This window comes from Chelonoidis abingdonii, chromosome 9 (assembly GCF_003597395.2).
Source record: "Chelonoidis abingdonii isolate Lonesome George chromosome 9, CheloAbing_2.0, whole genome shotgun sequence".
Lineage (NCBI taxonomy): Eukaryota > Metazoa > Chordata > Testudines > Testudinidae > Chelonoidis > Chelonoidis abingdonii.
Genome location: NC_133777.1, coordinates 86,739,235 through 86,759,890, shown reverse-complemented (window position 1 = coordinate 86,759,890; position 20,656 = coordinate 86,739,235). Strand labels below are relative to the sequence as shown.

At 44.5% G+C, this 20,656-nt stretch overlaps 1 long non-coding RNA gene and 1 pseudogene across 1 annotated transcript; one reads left to right on the top strand and one right to left on the bottom strand.

Moving 5' to 3' along the window:
* Positions 1 to 1,135: 1,135 nt before the first annotated feature.
* Positions 1,136 to 16,453, bottom strand: LOC116818037 (uncharacterized). The gene is made up of 3 exons (XR_004372080.2): positions 16,319 to 16,453; positions 4,066 to 4,265; positions 1,136 to 2,496 (listed from the first exon to the last, which is right to left on the bottom strand). It is a non-coding gene; the product is annotated as an uncharacterized LOC116818037 (long non-coding RNA).
* Positions 13,106 to 14,076, top strand: LOC116818036 (cocaine- and amphetamine-regulated transcript protein-like; annotated as a pseudogene).
* Positions 16,454 to 20,656: the final 4,203 nt, after the last annotated feature.

Sequence of the window (20,656 nt, the reverse complement as noted above, 5' to 3'; positions counted from 1 at the left end):
AGCTCCTTTTGATGTCACAAAGTATTTCTGCTCCATTCTTTTTGCAGTTGGAGCACAAATGGTTGGAGTGTGCCAGACAGCTCTGGCCAGTTCCAAGACTGCCCCACTGATTGGCAATGCTACCTCACCTGAACCTGTGCTCTGAACAATATCCAGTAACTTGTGCAGGGTATCCTGTAATTCTTCAATGGGATCTGGAGCATGTCTACAAATTTTCCTTAGGAGGGACTAGAAGACCAATCATCCAGTGGTGATGGTGAGGCTGGCATGACCACCTTGTCTGGTGAGGTAGATGATAAACTAGAGTTTCAGCTTGATCCAGTTGTTCCTCCTCAGAATGATGTTCTGTGTAGGTTGAGGTGGTTCCTCTGAACTCAGGGGTTTAAGCTACAACTCCTGTTCACTACATATGTACTCAGATTTTCTCATGTATGGATGCCAAGGACCCTAGTATGGCCACTGAGAGGTATCATAAGGGAAACGAGATGGCCCCAATGGGAACCACTTGTTCTCAGCTGGTTAGTTTCTCTTGTGGGAGTGGAAAGGTGCCCATGATACTCTCTGGAGAGTCTATCAAGGTTGACATCCTGCCTTAAGAAAGGCAGGATCTGACTAATTTCAGATTCCTCCATATCAAATGACAAATCGATGGGGTCAGGACTGGATCTGACAGTAATAATCAGTGATTCCAGGTCTTAGTACTGGCAACTGCTTTTCCAGGTGAGTCAGCACCATCAGTGCTTCAGGTGTATAGTTATTCTTTCCTTTGTGGGTACCAAGGATGGTACCATTACTGCTACAATAATAGACAAAGGTCTGAGAGCACTTTTGGTTCATGGTGAGGAGGGACCAGCACCACGCTGTCTTTGAGCACCGGACACATCCACAGTGAAGTGTGGAGTCTCCCCCAATGGAGAGTGGGGTGGGGAAGAAGTTCTCTTCTTAAAACAAGGACTTAAAGGGGATTTCTCACATTTGTCCTTGTGAAGGTGTTTATTCTTCCCATTTTCATGTGTCCTCTGTTTTCTGCTGGAGTCTTTAAACTTGCTTGCTCCAGTCCAGTGCTAGGGACAATAGTGCTGGAAGGGGTGCTCCCTGGTGCCTCTGCCTAATGTATAAGGAGGGTCTGATGGGCCAGGGTTGGACTCTGATCTTACAGAGTGATCTATCAGGAATGATCAGCATCTGAACTCAAGGGATTGACAAGTTCGGTGAGGGATGGTCTGGCAGATGCTACATTTGAAGGAGATATGAGCTTTTCCAAGGCACTACAGGCAGGTGTTGTGGCCATTGCTCACTGGGAAGGGCCGAAGGCAGATTAAGCATTTATTGAAATATGGGGTCTTGGGCATGCTAGGCAGCCAGTACAGGGAGGGGGATCCCCCAAATCCCCAAAGCTCTGTAAGGAACTTATCTAAGATTTAAAACTAGCTAAGAAAGAACTCTTTACAACTATGTAAAAACTATTAAACAAGAATGATAGCTAGAGCTGTGGACACTAGTTTGTTCTGTCTCAATCATGGGCAGTAGAAAGGAACTGGAGAGGCAGTTGGTACACACTGCCCCTTATATCCTCAGCTGGGAACATGAAGAGGAGTAGGGCTTAGATAGAGATCAACAGACACCGCTAACAAAAAGCTTCTAGTCTCACGCACACGGAGAACATGCACACCAAGTGGAATACACATGGGAACCAACACTTGAACAATACCTTTGCATTAATCACCCTCTAGCATTTTCCAGATTCCAAAAGAAATCCACCCAGTGAGCAAGAAACACAAACATACATATACACTAATTGATACAAAAGTCCACAAACATTCTACATGCCTATGGTGTCTGGCATATCTCAGTGTAATAGTCTTTTGAAATTCCCACTCTTCCGAGGTTTCATACCTGTCACATTAAACCATTAGTATTTTAGAAGCCAACCGTCCACAAAAAATGTTAAAAATATCATCTGTAAATTTAAGAAAAGCTGTTTTTTCCCCAGGGGGCTGTATCTCAGGAACGTCTTGCTCAGATTACCCCAGATTTGGATCATTAACCTTATCTTGTGCCCTGATAAGACACAGTAAATTTCAAGACACTCAGAATTTGTGTGCGGATTTTAGAGCATTTAGAAGAATCACCTTTAATAGAATGGTGTTCCCAACCTTAACTTTAGTGGAGCGCCAGCCAGCTCTACAATAATGTGGAGGCAGCACTCCCATTACCTTTATCAGTGAGAGGATGGGTTACTCCTCCTCCCGATTCTGATGCCAGTAATATGAGCCATGAAAGTGAGAGGTGACAAGACCAGAATATCTAGTGGTCAATGAGCCTAGCCACTGGTGCTTTTGGTGAAAAATGGGGTTTGTATTTCAAGATAACAAATTATGTAGGAGGAAATACGACAGTGCTGAGGAGTAAGGCTACTTACCAACAAGCATCAGAGATATTTCACTGAGATGGTGAGGGAAGCAGCTCACTCTTGCAGCTGAAATGAGGAATTGCCTGAAAATAAAAACATTGGGGTTGGACAAAAATGACTAAATTGCTGTGAATAGTGGGAAGAGCAGTAATCTTACTTGTTTATTTTCAGCATGCTCACTGTAGTATCTGAGCAAAAATTCAGCCAAATGATTTGGACAGAAGTTTTCATCTGCATTTTACATGGTCTAACATTAATTTCACCCATCTTGGCATGTCACTGATAGCAACAACTACTGCTACACTGCTTGCCCTTCCAATTGGTTCTGTCCCCTCCTGACTAGCAGGAACAAACATTTGCCACTCCCAGTGTCAGGGGGTCTCTGGTCAAGCTTGCAAATTGCCAGTCTGTGCAAGGTCCCTGGAAGTGCAAGGTCTAAGTCAGATTTTGTGCTTCTTGTGGTTAGGGCCAGACTGACTTACCATTTTTGCATTTCCCATGACTGCCTCCTAATTCAGATGCTGAGGCTAGTTTCTCTCAATTCAGGATTGCTCCATTCCCCTCCCCCACTCCAACTAGTGTAACAGGGCATTGAAATCAGATACATTTAAAGAAGACACATTCCAATTCTTTAAAGCTGTCAGGCAGCCATAAGGCACGTTATGAAGGTGAGAGTTAGTGCATCTGCAAAGGGCATGTGCCTGGTGACACGATGTGATAGGATGAACTCACATCACACTGGACAGGGTAGGGTTAACTCCTCACCATGGGCAGAAGAAGCCATGCCCCCACATCCCTACTGGGCATGCTCCAGGTGTAGCACCAGCCCAGCTCAGTCTGGGCTGATCACCAGAGAGGAAGGATGCTCTTTGCCAGCTCCTCCCCAGGAATCACTGGAGCCCTGGACTGTGGAAGCCAGAGGTGCTGAGACCCAAGCAGACGCCCAGCTACCTGTGGATGCCCCAGGGAGGTCTGAGCTACAGGGAGTTGGCACTGGCCGGGGAATATGGAGACCCCGAAGACACACAGACCGTCACTACGAGTATCCAGTAGGAAGTAGCCCAGGGGGGACTAGCCATTGTCCTGATGATGGTCAGTGTGTTGCAGACAGATCCCTGCTGACCCAGTGGCGGTGCACACGTGCCACTAACAGGGCCCTGGGCTGGGACCCAATGGAGTAGGGAGGGCCCGGGTCCCTGTATCCTGTCACCCTCTCCCCCTCCAGGGTGGTGGCCCACACATACCAACTGGCCAGTAGGCCATACCTCCCCACCCCGGGGGGCTATTCTGTTGACTCTGGCCACTAGGTCTGACTGCCCTGTGAACCCAGGGTATCTCCGTTGATGCTGGCCACTAGGCCTTGCTGCTCCTGAGCCCAGAGTAGCTCTAGTGACACTGGCAGCGAGGCCTTGCTGCCCTGTGAACCAGGGTAATTCTATGGACTCCGACTGTTAGGCCTCGCTACCCTGCGAGAAGGGCTACCTCACTGACTTGAGCCATAAGGCCCTACTGCCCAGCGGATCAGGGTGATTATATAGACTCTGGCCAGTAGGCCTTACAGTCCTGCCAATCAGGGCAACTCTGTTGACTTTTAACCCTTAGTTCTCACTGCCCAGAGACAGAGAGCAATTCAAAGGACTGAGTGAACTCACCTCGCACTGGACAGGATTCCCCACACCTCGTCATACATGGAAACTGTTTTCTTGATACTGATTACCATGCCGAACTTGATACATGCAACAGAGAATCTGTTCATCATGATCTGCAATTCATCAGGTGAGTTAGAGAAGAATGCAGCATCATCTATGAAGAGAAGATCCCAAATGGTAAGCTGGATGACTTGGCTTTTGATCTGAAATCAATATATGAATGGTTATTCCCTGCTGTTTTATTCACCTGTTTCAACTTCCTTCCTCCCCCCCACCACTTCCTGCTTGATGACCGTTTACTGCTTAAATGCAAAGTAAGGCAAGCATGCATTCCTTCCTTTGTTTAGGACAGACCTCACTTCTGATTGGGCAGTGCTGTGGTGTCTGGAACATGCGTTAATAGCATCATACAGGGAACGTTATAACTTCACAACAGTGTTGCTACACATATTTTATCAGGACAATACTGACCAGCACATTTATGGCGTTTTCAAATGATATCTTTACAAGGCATACATGGTAATAAAATTATTACAGTAATGTGTAGGGTGTGAATATAGGGTGTATTCTGTTACATCCAACAACTCATTTTTTGTCTCCCCCTGTGACTCCACCTGCTGAAATAATCAGCAACAAAACAATTAATTTTGATATTTAAAGTACTGCCATCAGGGGCGGCTCCAGGCACCAGCATGCCAAGCGTGTGCCTGGGGCGGCAAGCCAGAGGGGGGACTCTGTCAGTTGCCGCGATGGTGGCAGGCAGGCTGCCTTCGGTGACATGCCTGCGGAGGGTCCGCTGGTCCCGCAGCTTCGGCGGACCTCCTGCAGGCACGTCGCCGAATCCACGGGACCTGGGAGCTCCCGCAGGCAAGCTGCCAAAGGCAGCCTGCCTGCCGTGCTTAGAGCGGCAAAATACCTAGAGCCGCCCCTGATTGCCATTAGGCTTTGGCATTAAAAGCCAGTGTTATAAGAGCTCAGCAGTGCTTTCCTGATCAGAGTCTAACTCTCCGACTTGCAATCCTGAACCCTCTCTCCTCAGAAGACAACCTACAACCCTTCAAATTCAACTCCCCCAAAATGCCAAACAAGCAGTCTGGGTGGAGCTTCCATACAGGAGTCCAAGTCACTACACCCAGTGACATGTTCTTTTTAGTCTTCGTCCAATGACACAACTCATAATACAATTTCACTTGGCAGTGGTTTTGTTTTGGGGTTTGTTTGGGTTTTTTTTTTTTTTTTGTTTTCCTTGATGGGAGCTTAGGCAGGAAGGCTATGACAGATACAGAGGCAGTAATGGTAGTGATGCAAGAAATGACAGAGACAATGAAGATTACCAGATTTGGAAGTTGTGGATTGTACATTATCTTAGGGCAGGTATCTCAAAAGAGTTTCGTTTGTATAAAGTGCTACCTGATAGAGCTGATGGAAGAGAAAATCTGAGATTTGGAGATGCAAGAGGAAACTATTGTTGAGTTTTGAAGGGGATTTGAGCAGATGATGGAAGAAAGTCAAGAGGAGGCTGAAGGGAAAAGGCAAGATTTGCAGGAGGAAGCTGGACAGGAGAACTGTGAGGGTAGACGGTTGGGTAAGGAAAGTGGCCAGTGGATGTATGTGACTATGAGAACAAGGCAGAGGAGACTAGCTAGTGAAGGAGAAACAGAGCTCAGGAACAGGTTTGCTGAGTTGGAAAATGAAGAAGGGGCACAGCAGGCAGTAACAGAAGGTGGAAGAGCTCAGAAGAGAAGAGTGGCTCATCCTACAAGAAGAGGGGAAGAGTCAATGGAGATAGCCAGAGTTCAGAGCCCCAGAAGATGAGAGGATGACTTGCAGAAGACTGCAAGAGAGAACAAAAGACAAGAGAACTTGCAGCCAGAAGGAACAGGAGGAAGGCCAGAGAATCACACCAACACCAGGAAGAGGCAGGTCTCCCTGGCTGGGGACTCCAGACTAAGAAGAACAGATGGGCTTGTCACCAGAGCTGATCCAGAGAACAGAGGGATGTGCTGTCTGTCAGGAGGAGCTAAGATACAGGCTGTGGATCTGAGGCTGAATAGGATCCCAATGGGAGTAGGAAAGAATGCACTGATTGTCCTTCATGTGGGAAAAAATGATACTGCTAGATTCCCTCTGTAACACATCAAAGGAAACTATGTCAGGTTGGGGAAGATGCTTAAAAAAAATGGAGGCTCAGGTGGTCTTCAGTGGGATTCTATCTGTTCTAGAGGAGGAGAACTAAGGCAAGACAAGATTATAAGTAGGGCTCTGAGATATTCGACTACTGAGAGGCATTCATGGACAGAGGACTGTCCTCATGGACTGAGGACAGATGGACTCCATGTAAGTAGGAAGGGAAATAGACTTATGGAATGGAGATTGGCACAACTAATCAAAAGAGCTTTAAACTAGGAGCTCAGGGGAGACAGTTGGGAGATGCTCATGTAGTGTCCATGCCTGGTTCTAATATTGAACAGGAGGAAAATCAAGAAAGTGAGAATGCAGCATTGGAGAAAGAAACAGCAGTGGAAAGGAGAATAGACATTAAGAGAAAAGAAAGAGTACCAATTCAGCTAAGTCAGGTAGGCGATACCGGCAGTAGAATGACTGTACCTCTTTAATGTTTTTAATGAAATAAATACTACTGGGGATTGTGTGATTATGGAGACTTGAACTTCTCAGATACAGATTGGAGGCAAGTGATACTAATAATAGTAGGGCCCAGATTTTCCTGGATTTGATAGCTGACAGATTTCTGCACCAAACAGTCACTGAACCGACAAGAGGTAATGCCATTTTAGATTTGGTATTGGTGAGTAGTGAGGACCTCTTAGAAGAGCTGGTTGTAGGGGACAAACTTGGTTTGAGTGATCATGAGCTAATTCAGTTAAAACTAAATGGAAGGATAAACAAAAATAGATCTGCAAGTAGGGTCCTTGATTTCAAAAGGGCAAACTTTAAAAAAGTAAGGGAATTAGAGAAGTCAACTGAACTGAAGAACTCAAGGATCTGAATATGGAGGAGGCTTGGAATTATTTTAAGTAAAAGTTGCAGAAACTATCTGAAGCCTGCATCACAAGCAAGGGGAAAAATTAATATGGTAGGATTGCAGATCAAGCTGGATGAGCAAGCATCTGAAACAAGTGATTAAGAGAAAGCCTAAAAGGAATGGAAGATGGGATGGATCAGCAAGGAAAGTTACCTCTTGGAGGTCAGAAAGTTTACGGTTAGGGCTAGGGGGTTAGGGTTAGGGTTGTCAGGGATCCAATGGGTAGTGTAGGCATATCCAAAGTTCTAGTCTCTTAAGGGCTCAGGGATTTAGTGGAAGGAACTGTGATTATTCGGGGCTACACAATGTCTCACAATCACAGCTGCCACAAGATGTTCATGAGGTGTTTTCTAAAAGATTCCTGAAGCTCAGCCCAAGTGTGAATATGCAGATACAACACTCTTGAAAAACCACAGTTACTGGAAGATATGTTCCCCCTTCAAGACTCCTTTTAACTCTTTTTTTCCCCAATTATAAAATATTGTAGATGCCTCCCAGCATGGTGAAATAGTTAGATATTTGAATTTCTGATAAACTTTTTACTTGAAATATTTTTAAAATTATAAATCCAATACATCATTTGTGAGAAGATGGCATCTAAAGATTGGGTAGAGAATGTATTTTTAAAAAATCTTTTGGTCCCTGTAATCAGTAGTAATAGGAGGTTGTTATCAATGTTAGAATTACAGATTTGTTTCTGCTTGCTATGAGAAATTTCAGCCTATTAATTGCTTATCTGCAATGTTCCTCCAATGGAAGCTGTAATTAACCTTTTAATTTATGTCTGACTCATCTGCTCTTTAAAATAATAATAAACATCGTAGAATGTTGCAGGGCTTTGGTGTTTTCCTATCCAACAATGCCCATATGTGCTATTTCCTTCCTCCATTTGCCCTTGGCTTTTCTGATCACACTCCACCACAAGAGACTGGAGCAAGTTGTATCATGTCAGCCTCTGGTCTGCGTCAATATGACATAAAAGTAGCTAGGTAGGATATGTGCCTTGTACGTTTCTTTTATTTCCATTGTGTTTATTACTGAATTCTTCCCTTCTCCCAGCATATCTCCTCCTTTAAACTCTTTGCCTTGTTGTCTTTACTTGACAATTTATCTAATGTTGTTCAGCCTTCTGCATGCCCTAAAACTGAATTAGGGAGAGTGAGCTCAGATATGTCTTTATACATGTCTGATGTGCTAAGAGTAAAATCCCAAGCAGGTAAGCTATGCTCACAACTAGATACTGTGGTGCCTTAGGAATACAATACAGACAGAAAAAAGGCCAGCAGGGTACTTTCTACCTTATTTTAAAATCTCCTTACCAAAGGAGAATCTGCCATCCTCCAAGGCTAGGGATGCTCTGGGTCATTAAAAAAAAAATGGCAGGGGGAGATATCCCTGAATGAGAAAGGAAGTAAAAGATAAATGGACTTGTATTAAGCCGTTCATATTTCCACTGGAAATACTGACATGAGGTTAGAATAGTGTGGGATATCTAACAAGATATGAGCTTAGTAGTGATATGGTGGCCAACAGGCTGCATGACCTTCTCATAAGCAAACTAGGGAAATACAAGATGGAGCTACTATAAGGTGGGTGCATAACTGGTTGAAAAACAATTCTCAGCAGTTTCTCCTCCCTTGGTGTTCACACTTCAACTGCTAGAAGACGGCCTCATCCTCCCTGATTGAACTAACCTCATTGTCTCCAAACTGATTCTTGCCTGCATATTTATACCTACCTCTGGAAATTTCCATTACATGCGTCTGACGAAGTGGGTATTCATCCATGAAAGCTTATGCTCCAATACATCTGTTAGTCTTTAAGGTGCCACAGGACTTTTTGTTGCTTTTTACAGATCCAGATTAACATGGCTACCCCTCTGATAATTCTCAGACAGCAGTTACCAGTGGTTCATAGTCAAGCTGGAAAGGCATAACAAGTAGAATCCTGCAGGGATCAGTTCTACGACTGGTTCTGTTCAATGTGTTCATCAATGATTTACATAATGGCATAGAGAGTATACTTATAAAGTTTGCTGATGATACCAAACTGGGAGGGGTTGCAAGAGCTCTGGAGGATAGGATTAAAATTCAACATGACCTGGACAAACTGGAAAAATGGTCTGAAGTAATTAGGATCAAATTCAATAAGGACAAATGCAAAGTACTCCACTTAGGAAGGAACAATCAGTTGTACACATACAAAATGGGAAATCACTGCCTAGGAAGGAGTACCACAGAAAGGATCTGGGGGTCATGGTGGATCAAAAGTTAAATAAGAGTCAACAGTGTAACACTGTGGCAAAAAAAACCAAACATAATTCTGGAATGTATTAGCAGGAGTGTTATAAGCAAGACACAAGAAGTAATTCTTCTACTTTATTCCGTGCTGATTAGGCCTCATCTGGAGTACTGTGTCCACATTTCAAGAAAGAAAAAGAAAGTCCAGAGAAGAGAAACAAAAATGATTAAAGATCTAGAAAACATGACCTATGAGGGAAAATTGAAAAAATTGGGTTCGTTTAGTGTCAGAAAAAAAAACAGAGGGGACATGATAAGAGTTTTCAAGTACATAAAAGGTTGTTACAAGGAGGAGGGAGAAAAATTGTTCTCCGTAACCTCTGAGGATAGGACAAGAAGCAATGGACTTAAAAATTGCAGCAAGGATGGTTTAGGTTGGACATTAGGAAAAACTTCCTAACTGTCAGGGTAGTTACGCACTGGAATAAATTGCCTAGGGAGGTTGTGGAATCTCCATCACTGGACATTTTTAAGAACAGGTTAGAAAACACTTGTCAGGGATGGTCTAGATAATACTTAGTCCTACCATGAGTGCAAGAACTAGACTAATGACCTTTCAAAGTCCCTGCCAGTCCTATGATTCTATCCCCTGACCCTCAATTACTAATGTCTACAGCTTCATCCTGGGCTAGCTTTCAATTGCTTCTCGACCCCGGTATGGCACCATGCTCCCAGGGCTTCCTCCCTGAAGACTCTTTGCCTTTGGTGGCCAGTCTCTGACCCCAGCTCTCCAGCTGAGTCACTCTTCACATTGGCCTCCTTCTGGGGGTGTATCAGAGTTCACAAATACTGACCCTTGTCAGAGTCTTCGGTCCCTTTCTCTGAGCCTGCTACACTCCCTTCTCTGAGGTTAGGCCACTCTGCCTATGGCCGGTGGTGGTGGGGGCCCAGAGCCCCCCTACTACTCTGAGCCCCAACCCAGGGACCCTATGAATAGCCACTGCTACTGTTTCCTGGGCCACTTCCAAAGCAGCCCCTTCACCTTCGACCTTACCTCAGAGTTCTTCCAGTTTAAGTCCCAGCAACCAGCCAGGATCTCCTTCTTGCTGCATCTTCTTCGGCCAGCCAGGAGCTCCACCTTTACTTCTCTAGCTCCAGGCAGCAACTAAAGTTTTCTAGCCCTGCAGACTTTTTTATATGAGCCTGCTAGGCTCAGATTATATGCTTCCCTGAAGTCTCTTCCTGATTGGATGCTCCCTTGCAGCTCCTTTCTATGCTGCCCAGAATACACACCTCTACTGCTCCCTTTTTGGGGCAGGGTGTAGTAGGCTCTACCAGGGGACCTTGGGGCCTGGTACACCTTTGTCACACACACCATTCATGATTTTATAGACCCCTATCATATTCCCTCTTAGTTGTCTCTTTCTAAGTTGAACAGCCCTAATCTTTTTAGTCTCTTCTTGTATGGAAGCCATTCCATACCCTGGATCATTTTTTGTTGCCCTTCTCTGAATCTTTTCCAGTTCCACTATATCTTTTTTCAGATGGGGCCTCCAGAAATGAACACAGTATTCAAGGTATAGGCACACCATGGATTTATATAGTGGCATTATAATTTCTGTCTTATTTTCTATCCCTTTCCTAATAGTTCCTACCATTCTGTTAGCCCTTTTTTTTTACCACTGCAGTGCCCTGAGCTGACATTTTCACTGCAGTGACTCTTTTTTTGAAACTCTAATTCCAATTAAGAGAGTTGAAAAGATTTTAAAAATAAAAATATAACAAATAATCATTGTTGTCAAGAGACAACGTTGATAAACAAAAAGTTGGTCCAGTAAGTGTCCAAGGTACAAGCCTGGGACTGTCTGCCCCAAAACTGAAGGGAGTCTTAACGTTTTGTTTTTACAAATAATCCCCACATTCTGAGTTTAGAACTAATCTGTTCTTCCTGGGAAAAGCTCATCCACATATAAAATAGTAAATTAACTTTCAAATTGCAATTCTTTCTAAACTGCACATTTACTGCCCAAGGAGTCACTGCATTTGTGTCAATTAACTGAATGTTTGACACTCAGTGGGCTGTCACTATGCATTAAAAATCTTAACAGTAATACTCAGTGGGATGCTGGACAACACTTGGATCTTGGATGTAGGCCAGGATTGTGAAACCCTGCAACACACCAAGCAGCAGTGTATTTGTAATTCTAAATAGCCAGTGTTTGTTTAATCAGATTAATGAGAAAAAATTCTAGTGATAGAGGATCAACCCAAACCAGATGAGAAGAGAAATTACCTTCAGTTATCTGCTCAATTTTAAATATTTTGCAATTGTCAATTCAGGTCTTAGATCAACTTCAAGTTCCCATGAAAAATCAGACACATCACAAAATAAAATCAGTGTTGAATATAAAGAGAAGAAAAACTGAAAGGTAGCATCTCACTAACATGTCTGTTAAGACAACTGGCTTCTTCCCCAGTGCCTACAATACGTGTATATTTATTCATGAAAAAAAAGTTATTCCCACTTCTCGATTTTCCTGTATGTCAATCTTCTCTGTCTCTGTGTTTTCGACTGTAGCTTGTTGAGGTCAGGGACTCTCTATTTTTGTGTAGACCACACTGCTGACACTAAATACTGTATTGAAGTTACAGTGTTGTCTGGTAAATGTTTTCAACCAGTAACAAAGTGTAATGGCAGTATTTCAGTTCCTAGTGAAGGAGATACTTTCTTTCATGTATCACTCCCTTACCCTCTCTTCTAGAATAGAAAATCCAGGCAGAGACACTGACAAAGAAGGTTCCGAACAGCAGCTCTTGTCAAAAGAAGTGGAGCTCAGCCCTGCACAGAGTGCCATCGCAAGGACAAGGCACCACTTCAGTTCCACATAGCCCCCAAAATATGACTGAAGTAGAACTGAAGCAGTGCCTAGGTCTTGGTGGGTGGCTCACAGCACAGGGGTGAATGTCACCTGTTATCAGCTTTGCCTGCTATGCTTATGAATAACTGCAGAATAAGAAACCAGTGTTACCTGTGGAGTAATCTGCAAGATTTGTAGGATCCTGCCCTGCACAGATTAACTATGTTGGTCTCTCTGTAACCCAGCAGGTGCCTCAGGGGTCCTTCTCTCTGATGGGAGGGGCTGTTACTGCTTGTACAGGTCAGTTTCCTTTAGAAAATGAAAATTAAAAATCGGAAGTTAATTTGAGCTCAACATGAAAATAAGGCAGATTTGTCTGAGCTGCCTTAGCCTCATCTGCTGCGTGTCCCGTCCTCCCCGCACCCCGAGTGAAATCCTAGCCACACTGAATACAGTGAAAAACTCCCATTGACTGTAACCGGCTCCGCATTTTACCCGGGTTTGTAAGAGCCCTGTAGCAGAGTCGGAGCTTCTTTCACAGTGACTTGCAGCAGCCCCATTATTGATACAATGGGTGTCAGGCCGCCCGGGTCTAAAGCCTGTCCTGCCCGACGTGTGAATGCACTGACTCCACACACCCTGCAGAGGGTGATAGCAGGACGGGGGTCTCGCACTAGGACTGAGCCCGGTGCGGTCGGAGTTTCCCTCCGGGGACCCTTTATCTTGCCATCCAGAGCGGGGTGCCCAGGCCCGCGGGACTAGAAGCGACTAGCGCTGCCTCCCTTCGAGCTCTCTGGCGGTTCTCAAGAGAGCGCCCTCCGGGGCGTCACTGGCAGGAGGAGTCGGAGAGGAGTCACAGAGAGGAGGCGGCACAACCCGAGCTTGGACGCCGTTACAGCACCATGGACAGCCCCAGGTGGCTGCTGCTCCCCGCCGGCTGCTGGCTGCTGCTGCTGCCGCCCGGGGACTGCGGGCTGGAGACCAGGGCACTCCACAGCTTTTACCCCGAGGAGCTCCCGCCTCCCTCCATCCAGCGAGCAGGAGCTGGTGAATGCCAGCCCGAGAGGGCGGGCAGGGCTGACCGCCATACCAACACCTGCTTGGTAGGAGGCAGGAGCAGCCGGTGGGGAGGGGTCGATGGGGTCCTGAAAAGTCAGCTGCCTGCTCCGAACCCACAGAACCCTCTTGTGTTTTGCAGCTCGGGTCTTTGCAGGAGGTTCTGGAGAAGCTGCAGAAAAAGCGGATTCCACCCTGGGGCAAGAAACTGGGACAAGTGCCAGCGGTAAGGCTGCTTCAGACAATGTACCCCGGGCAGGCCAGCCTGTGCTCCCTTGAGTGCTTCTCAGAGCGTCCCTCGGCACCCTCCTTCTAGACTCAGGGAAGCCGGCACTCCTAGGGCGGTTCCTATCCTGAGTGCAGCTTTCTTACGGCGAATGAGCTCGCTTCCTATTACCGAAAGCAGGCTTTGAGGCATGGCCACTGAACGCTCTTCTCATCCCCACAGCGGGGTCCTTCAGCACAAGAATCAAACCATGGGGAAGAAAGGTTCTGGCGTCCACATAGGAGGAGTTCTAAATATCTAGATAACAAAGACAGATATTGGGGAGGGTGAATTGTGCTGAGGCCAAAGAGCAGAAAGGGGCATTTTCACCAACACTAAACTTGAGTCACTAAAGAAACTTTCTTGCCTTTCTACTCTGCTGCAGTGCGACCTGGGGGAGCTATGCGCCCTCAGAAAAGCCTCCCGAATTGGAAAGCTGTGCAACTGCCCCAGAGGCTCCACCTGCAACTTTCTTCTGCTGAAATGCTTGTAAACCTCAACACCTCCAGGAGCTAAGATAACAAAAGAAACCAAATTCTGTTGAACTGTGCTTGACCCGCACTGCTTTGTCTTTGTTGTGTTTTTTTCTGTTTAGTCAATAATCTATCCATGTAAAATACTTATCTCCTTTGTAAAATATGTCTTCTCCCTCTGCATTTGTCCTCAGATTAGGAATGAAGACCATAGAGGTAAGGCTTCACCACACTTATTAAAGATCAAAACATAATAAGTTAGTGGGAAATGAAGGTATTTTTCATAGATGAATCCAAATATTTAATAGAATTAACTCAAGGTAATGATGTAACCTAATAGAATGGCAACATACCAGATATAATAGGGGGCAGTAACAAATCCTATATTTACATTGCTTAGCACTTTCTATTATAATTTTTTCTTACAATTTTTGGAAGTGCTGTAGTGCCTCCATTATTTTCAGCAAGAACTTGAAACTTGGCAGGGGTGCTGTTAAAATGCATTAGGCTTATATACAACCATGCAGAATTAGGGTTCCACAGGTAACTTTAATTCTGGTATTTCCTAACTTTGGAGTGCTTGACTTTGCAACTTCAATAACATTCTTTTAATATAGGATTGGTTTGTTAGTTTGGGTAAGTTGTGTGTACTGAAATGGAAAAAAAGATTTCAAACAAGAAAATTTGTAACTGGAAGCATATGAAGTGAAAATGAATATAAATTCACAGATTTTAAAGCTAAAAGAGAACTTTATGACAATCTAGCCTGACCTCTTGCATAACATAGAGAATAGAATTTCACCAAGTCCTTTCCACATCAAGCCCATAACTTCTGGAAGAACTGAAGCATATGTTTTAGAGGAGCATCCAATTTGCTATAAATGCTTCAAGTGATTGAGAATCCATCCCGTTCCTAGGTAAATTGTTCCAAAGGTTAATTATCCTCACTGTTAAAAGTATGTGACTTATTTCAAGTTTGAATTTCTCTAGTTTGTTTTCAACCATTTGATCTTGTTATGACTATGTCTGCCAAACTAAACATCCCTCTGCTATCAGAAATCTTCTTCCTGATATGCACTGCATCTGGGATCAGCGAGGACTGAGAATGCCATATGTGATTTACTGAAGAATGCTATTGTGTGTTTGTTTCTGCTTGCGGGTAACTCATATTTATATTTGAGATTTCTAGAGTAAAAATGGACAAGATGGCCTTAGATCAACCATTAATCCATCAGCCTCTTTAGGGCTGAAGCTATCTTGATTTACAGTACAATCATTATAATTTAATGTAGATGATATTTAAATTCAGGTTATAATTAAATCCCACCTTTGGATGCACAAGTTATGGTGCAGGATAAAGCCCTATATTCATAAACTACGTGAACACACATATGAACTTGGTAGAGGCATAAAACTCCACATAGTACAGTTTTATTGATCCAACATTGTAATATGACATTTATGTCAGTGATGAACAGCAAGTGTCAAGGCCAAATACCCCAATCCTTACTCAGGCAAAATTACAACTTCAGTGGAAGTGTTGTCAGCATAAAGACATATGTTTTGCTTCCCTGATGTATGTAACCTGATGGAATACTAGTGATGACTCCAGAATTATGTCTAAAATTGATTGTGTGTGAGAGATAGAGTGCTTTTATGTAACAATGATGTGCCATGCTAGGGCCCTATTCATCAGATTGGAATTAAGGCATACATTTTTAATGGTGAGAGTAATTAAGCATTGGAACAATTTACCAAGGGTCATGGTGGATTCTCTATCTCTGACAATTGTTAAATCAGGATTGGTTTTTTTTTAAAAAGCTGTGCTTTAGGAATTATTTTGGAGAAGTTATGTGATCACAATGGTCCCTTCTTGCCTTTGAACCAATAAATCTATGAACTTGTGTGTGTGTGTTTCTAATGGAGTCCTATGGGGAATGGTTCTTGGCCCTAAGCTATTTAACATTTTTATCAGTGACCTGGAAGAAAACAGAAAATCATTACTGATAAAATTTGCTGGTGACAGATATTAGAAGTGGTAAATAATTAAAAAGCCAGGGCAACAATGCAGAGTGATCTTGATGTCTTGGTAAACTGGGCACAAGCAAACAATGTGTGTTTTAATATGGCCAAAAGTAAAGTCATACATCAGAACATAAGCTATTCTTACAGGATGGGGGACTCTAATCTGGCAAGCTGGGGGTCATGATGCATAATCAGTTGAACATGAGCTCACAATGTGATGCTGTAGCCAAAAGGGCTGATGTGATCCTTGGGTATATAAATGGGAATATCAGGTAGGAGAAAAGAAGTTATATTACCTTTGTATTTGGCACCGGTGTAACTGCTACAGGAATAGTATGTCCAGGTCTGGTGTACACAACATAAGGAGGATGCTGATTAATTGGAGAGGATTCAGAGAAAGGCCACAAGAATGATTAAAGGAATGGAAAATACCCCTATAGTGAAAGAGTCAAGGAACTCAATCTATTTAGTTTAACAAAGAAAAGGTTAATGGGTAACTTGAGCACAGTCTGTAAAATACCTACATGAGGAACAGAAATTTGATAATAAAGTGCTCTTCAGTCTAGCAGAGAAAGGTATAACAAGACCCAGTGGCTGGAGGTTGAACCTAGAAAAATAAAGACTAGAAATAAGGCAGAGTCAAGGTGGATGAGGTAATATATTTTATTGGACCAACTTCTGTTGGTGAAAGAGACTACTTTCAAGCTACACAGAGCTCTTCCTTAGGTCAACAACAATAGAATTAAGGCACACATTTTTAACAGTGACGGTGATTAACTATAGGAACAATTTACCAAGAATTGTGATGGCTTTTTCATCACAGTACATTTTTAAATCAAAATTGGATACTTTTCTAGAAGATATCCTGTAGTTCAAACAGGAATTAATTCAGGAAAATCCTATGGCCTGTGTTATACAGGAGGTCAGATTAGATGATCACAGCGGTCACTTCTGGTCCTATAATATATGAATCTGTGCATCAGTGTAGTCGCTAACAAAACCCAGGAGAGGCACTGGTGGTGGTCTGTTACAGATCGCTGAGGCTAAGATTATGTCACGGAGGTTGCTGAAGTCACGGAATTTGTGACTTCCAGCGACCTCCATGACAATGGGGGCCCGCAGCTGACCAGCTACTGCTGGCAAAGGGGGTCTCCGCAGCAGCCCATCACAGCCTCTGTGGGCAGCAGAGGACCCTCTCATGGGGACCTCCCTCAAGTGACCAGCTACTGCCATTGGCAGTGACCCCTAAGCTGCCCAGCTGCCACCACAGGCAGAGGTCCCCAGCAGCTCTCAGCTGCCGCCGCCAGAGGGACTCGGAGCTGCTCAGTGGCTCTGGGTGGGGGAGAGCCCCCTGAAGCTCCCAGCTGGCGGCAGCAGAGGGACCCCAGAGCTGCTCAGCGCTGGCAGGGGGCCCCCTGCAGCTCCCCGATCCCCCCCACAGGGCAGTGGGGGGACCCCTCCCAGCTACTGGTCAATGGGGTCCCTGCAGCTCCCAGTCGCTGCAGAAGGGTGCAGGACCCTCCTCCCTCCGCATTTTGTCAGGGATGTTTTTAGTAAAAGTCAGAGACAGGTCACGGCTAACATGACTTTTTGTTTATTGTCCATGACCTGTCCCTGATTTTTACTAAAAATATCCAGGACAAAATCGTAGCCTTACAGATCACCAAATCAAATCAGAGAATTGGATGAGTTATTCTTTATGCACTTGTATGTAATGTGTGGAAAGAAAAACTGTTTTATGATGGGAGACTTTAATGTGGGAGACATATTCTGGAAGTCTCATGCAGCCAGTGATAAAACAACATTTACATTTCTAAAAATTATAGATTATAATTTTCTAACACAATAGGTATTGCATCCAATATGGGATAACTCTATTTTAGATTTCACTATGATGGATACAGATGAATAAATCACTAGACTGGAAGTTGGTGGCTGCCTAGGGACCAGTGATCATGAGCTGATTATATTCATTATGGGCAAGGAGACGACAGTTCCAATCAGTAATAAATATACTTGATGCTTCGAAAGGACTAACTGCCCCCTAAACTGAGGAAAATTATACACAAAATTGATTGGGAGGAAAAATTTAGACAGAAAATTTTCAAGGAAAACTGGGGGTTGTTTAAGAAGAGCTTACTAGATGGCCAAAAGCTACAATTCCACAATCACAACAGAGGACAATTTGGCTAAAAGCCCACCCTGATTAAGAGGGGAAGTGAAGGCAGCAATTAGAAATTAAAAAAAAACCCTATACATAACAAATGGAAAACAGGTTAAGCAGATAGTAATCAGTATAAATTAAAAGTAATGAAATGCAGAAAATTGAAGCAAGGTAAAGACAACAGGGAAAAATCCACGGCTGGCAGGGCTAAGGACAACCAAAAGATTTCTCTAAAGTATGACAGGAATAAAGAAAATCTTAATGGCATAAGGTCCATTGCTAGATGAAAATGGTAAACTTGTCAATAATGATGCAGAAAACGCAGAAGTGTTCCATCGTTATTTCTGTTCTGTATTTGGAAAGAAGCAGGATGATGTACTCATATCACATGAGTATGATGAAGTACTTTTCCTTTGTAACTAAGGAGGATGTTAAATAGCATCTAGTAGATAAATAGCAGAGCTAGGGGTTGAGCAGTGAGCACGCCCCAGCACATTGGAAAGTTGGTGCCTCTAGCTCCAACCCTGAAGTCAGTGCCTATACAAGGAGCCGCATATTAACTTCTGAAGAGGTGCATGTGGTTCCGGAGCCATAGGGTGGCCACTCCTGTTGTATACTGTTGCATCTAAAGGTTGCTAGATCTATGGTATACATTGATTAAGAAGTGATTTCAGACTAATCAGAATGAAATGGTGTTGTAAAATGCAAATTATTTTTACTAAGGAAGTACTGTGATGAACTAGGAATGTTCTTAATGTTTTCTCTGAATACTGTGTTGGTGCCTCAGTGTCCCCATGGCAGTTCTTAAGTATCTGGCAGAGCAAAGGGCCAGTGCACCTAAATGCCTGACACTCTGTCTCCTAGCAGTTGATGGCCTGGGCCCCTTCTCTGCAAAGGTGCCAACTGAAAGTGTTGGAGACAAAGAGATCAGGTGACCTCCTGGCCCGGAAAAGGAACTGAGAGATAGGAGGGGCTAGAGGGGGTGGTTAGTCTAGAGCTGGCTGGGGACGAGGAGTGAAGTGCAGACATGGGGGTCTGGCTCACTGCCCCCCCCAGAATGGACCCGGCCGAGGGGTCCGGTTTGCGGTACCTACAAGCTCTGTTTTAGACCCTGTTCCTGTCATCGAATAAACCTCTGTTTTACTGGCTGGCTGAGAGTCACGTCTGACTGCAAAGTGGGGGTGCAGGACCCTGTGGCTTCCCCAGGACCCCGCTGGGGTGGGCTCGCTGTGGGAAGTGCACGGAGGGGCAGAGGATGCTGAATGCTCCAAGGAGAGACCCAGGAGGTGAAGATGTGTGAGCTTCTTGCCCTGAACAAGTCTGCTCCAAGGGAGAGGAGGCTCTCCGAAGTCCTGCCTGGCTTGGTGGGGAGCAGTTCCAGAGCATCGCCCGGTGACTCCGTGAAAAGTACACTTCACCCTTCTGCTCAAGTACCAGCATGACCCAGAAGAAAGAATACAACAGAAGCTGCCTAATGCACAAGGTGAATCCTACTACCTGTAATGCCTGGTGGGAACCACTTTCTGATACACTCAGTGTAAATCCCCATTGACTCATGGGTGTGTGTGTGTGTGTGTGTGTGTGTGTGTAAATTCTCACTGCATGATACACCATAGGGAGTACTGATTTGGGGTGTAGGATCCCTGACACTCATGTCCAGTGTGGAATCTCACAGCCCAGTGCTTACAGGCAATGAGGAATCTCCAAGGTCTGATACTCACAGATGGCACACCACGAGGAAGCATGAGCAGGAGAACACAAGAGGGGAGGACTCTTGTCTCAGACTGAGAAAACGAGACAATCAGCGAATTATCTTAAGTGCTACGCACAAATGCAAGAAGCCTGGGAAACAAGCAGGGAGAACTGGAAATCAAGGAACTATGATGTGATTGGAATAACAGAGATTTGGTGGGATAACTCACATGACTGGAGTACTGTCATGGATGGCTATAAACTGTTCAGGAAGGACAGAAAAGGTGGGGGAGTTGAACTGTATGTAAGAGAGCAGTATGACTGCTCAGAGCTCCGGTATGAAACTGTAGAAAAACCTGAGAGTCTCTGGATTAAGTTTAGAAGTGTGAGCAACAAGGGTGATGTTGTGGTGGGAGTCTGCTATAGAGCACCAGACCAGGGGGATATGGTGGACGAGCCTTTCTTCCGGCAACTAACAGAAGTTACTAGATTGCAGGCCCTGGTTCTCATGGGAGACTTTAATCACCCTGATATCTGCTTGGAGAGCAATACAGCGGTGCACAGACAATCCAGGAAGTTTTTGAAAAGTGTAGGGGATAATTTCCTGGTGTAAGTGCTGGAGGAACCAACTAGGGGCATTGCTCTTCTTGACCTGCTGCTCACAAACCAAGAAGAATTAGTCGGGGAAGCAAAAGTGGATGGGAACCTGGGAGGCAGTGACCATGAGATGGTCGAGTTCAGGATCCTGACACAAGGAAGAAAGGAGAGCAGCAGAATA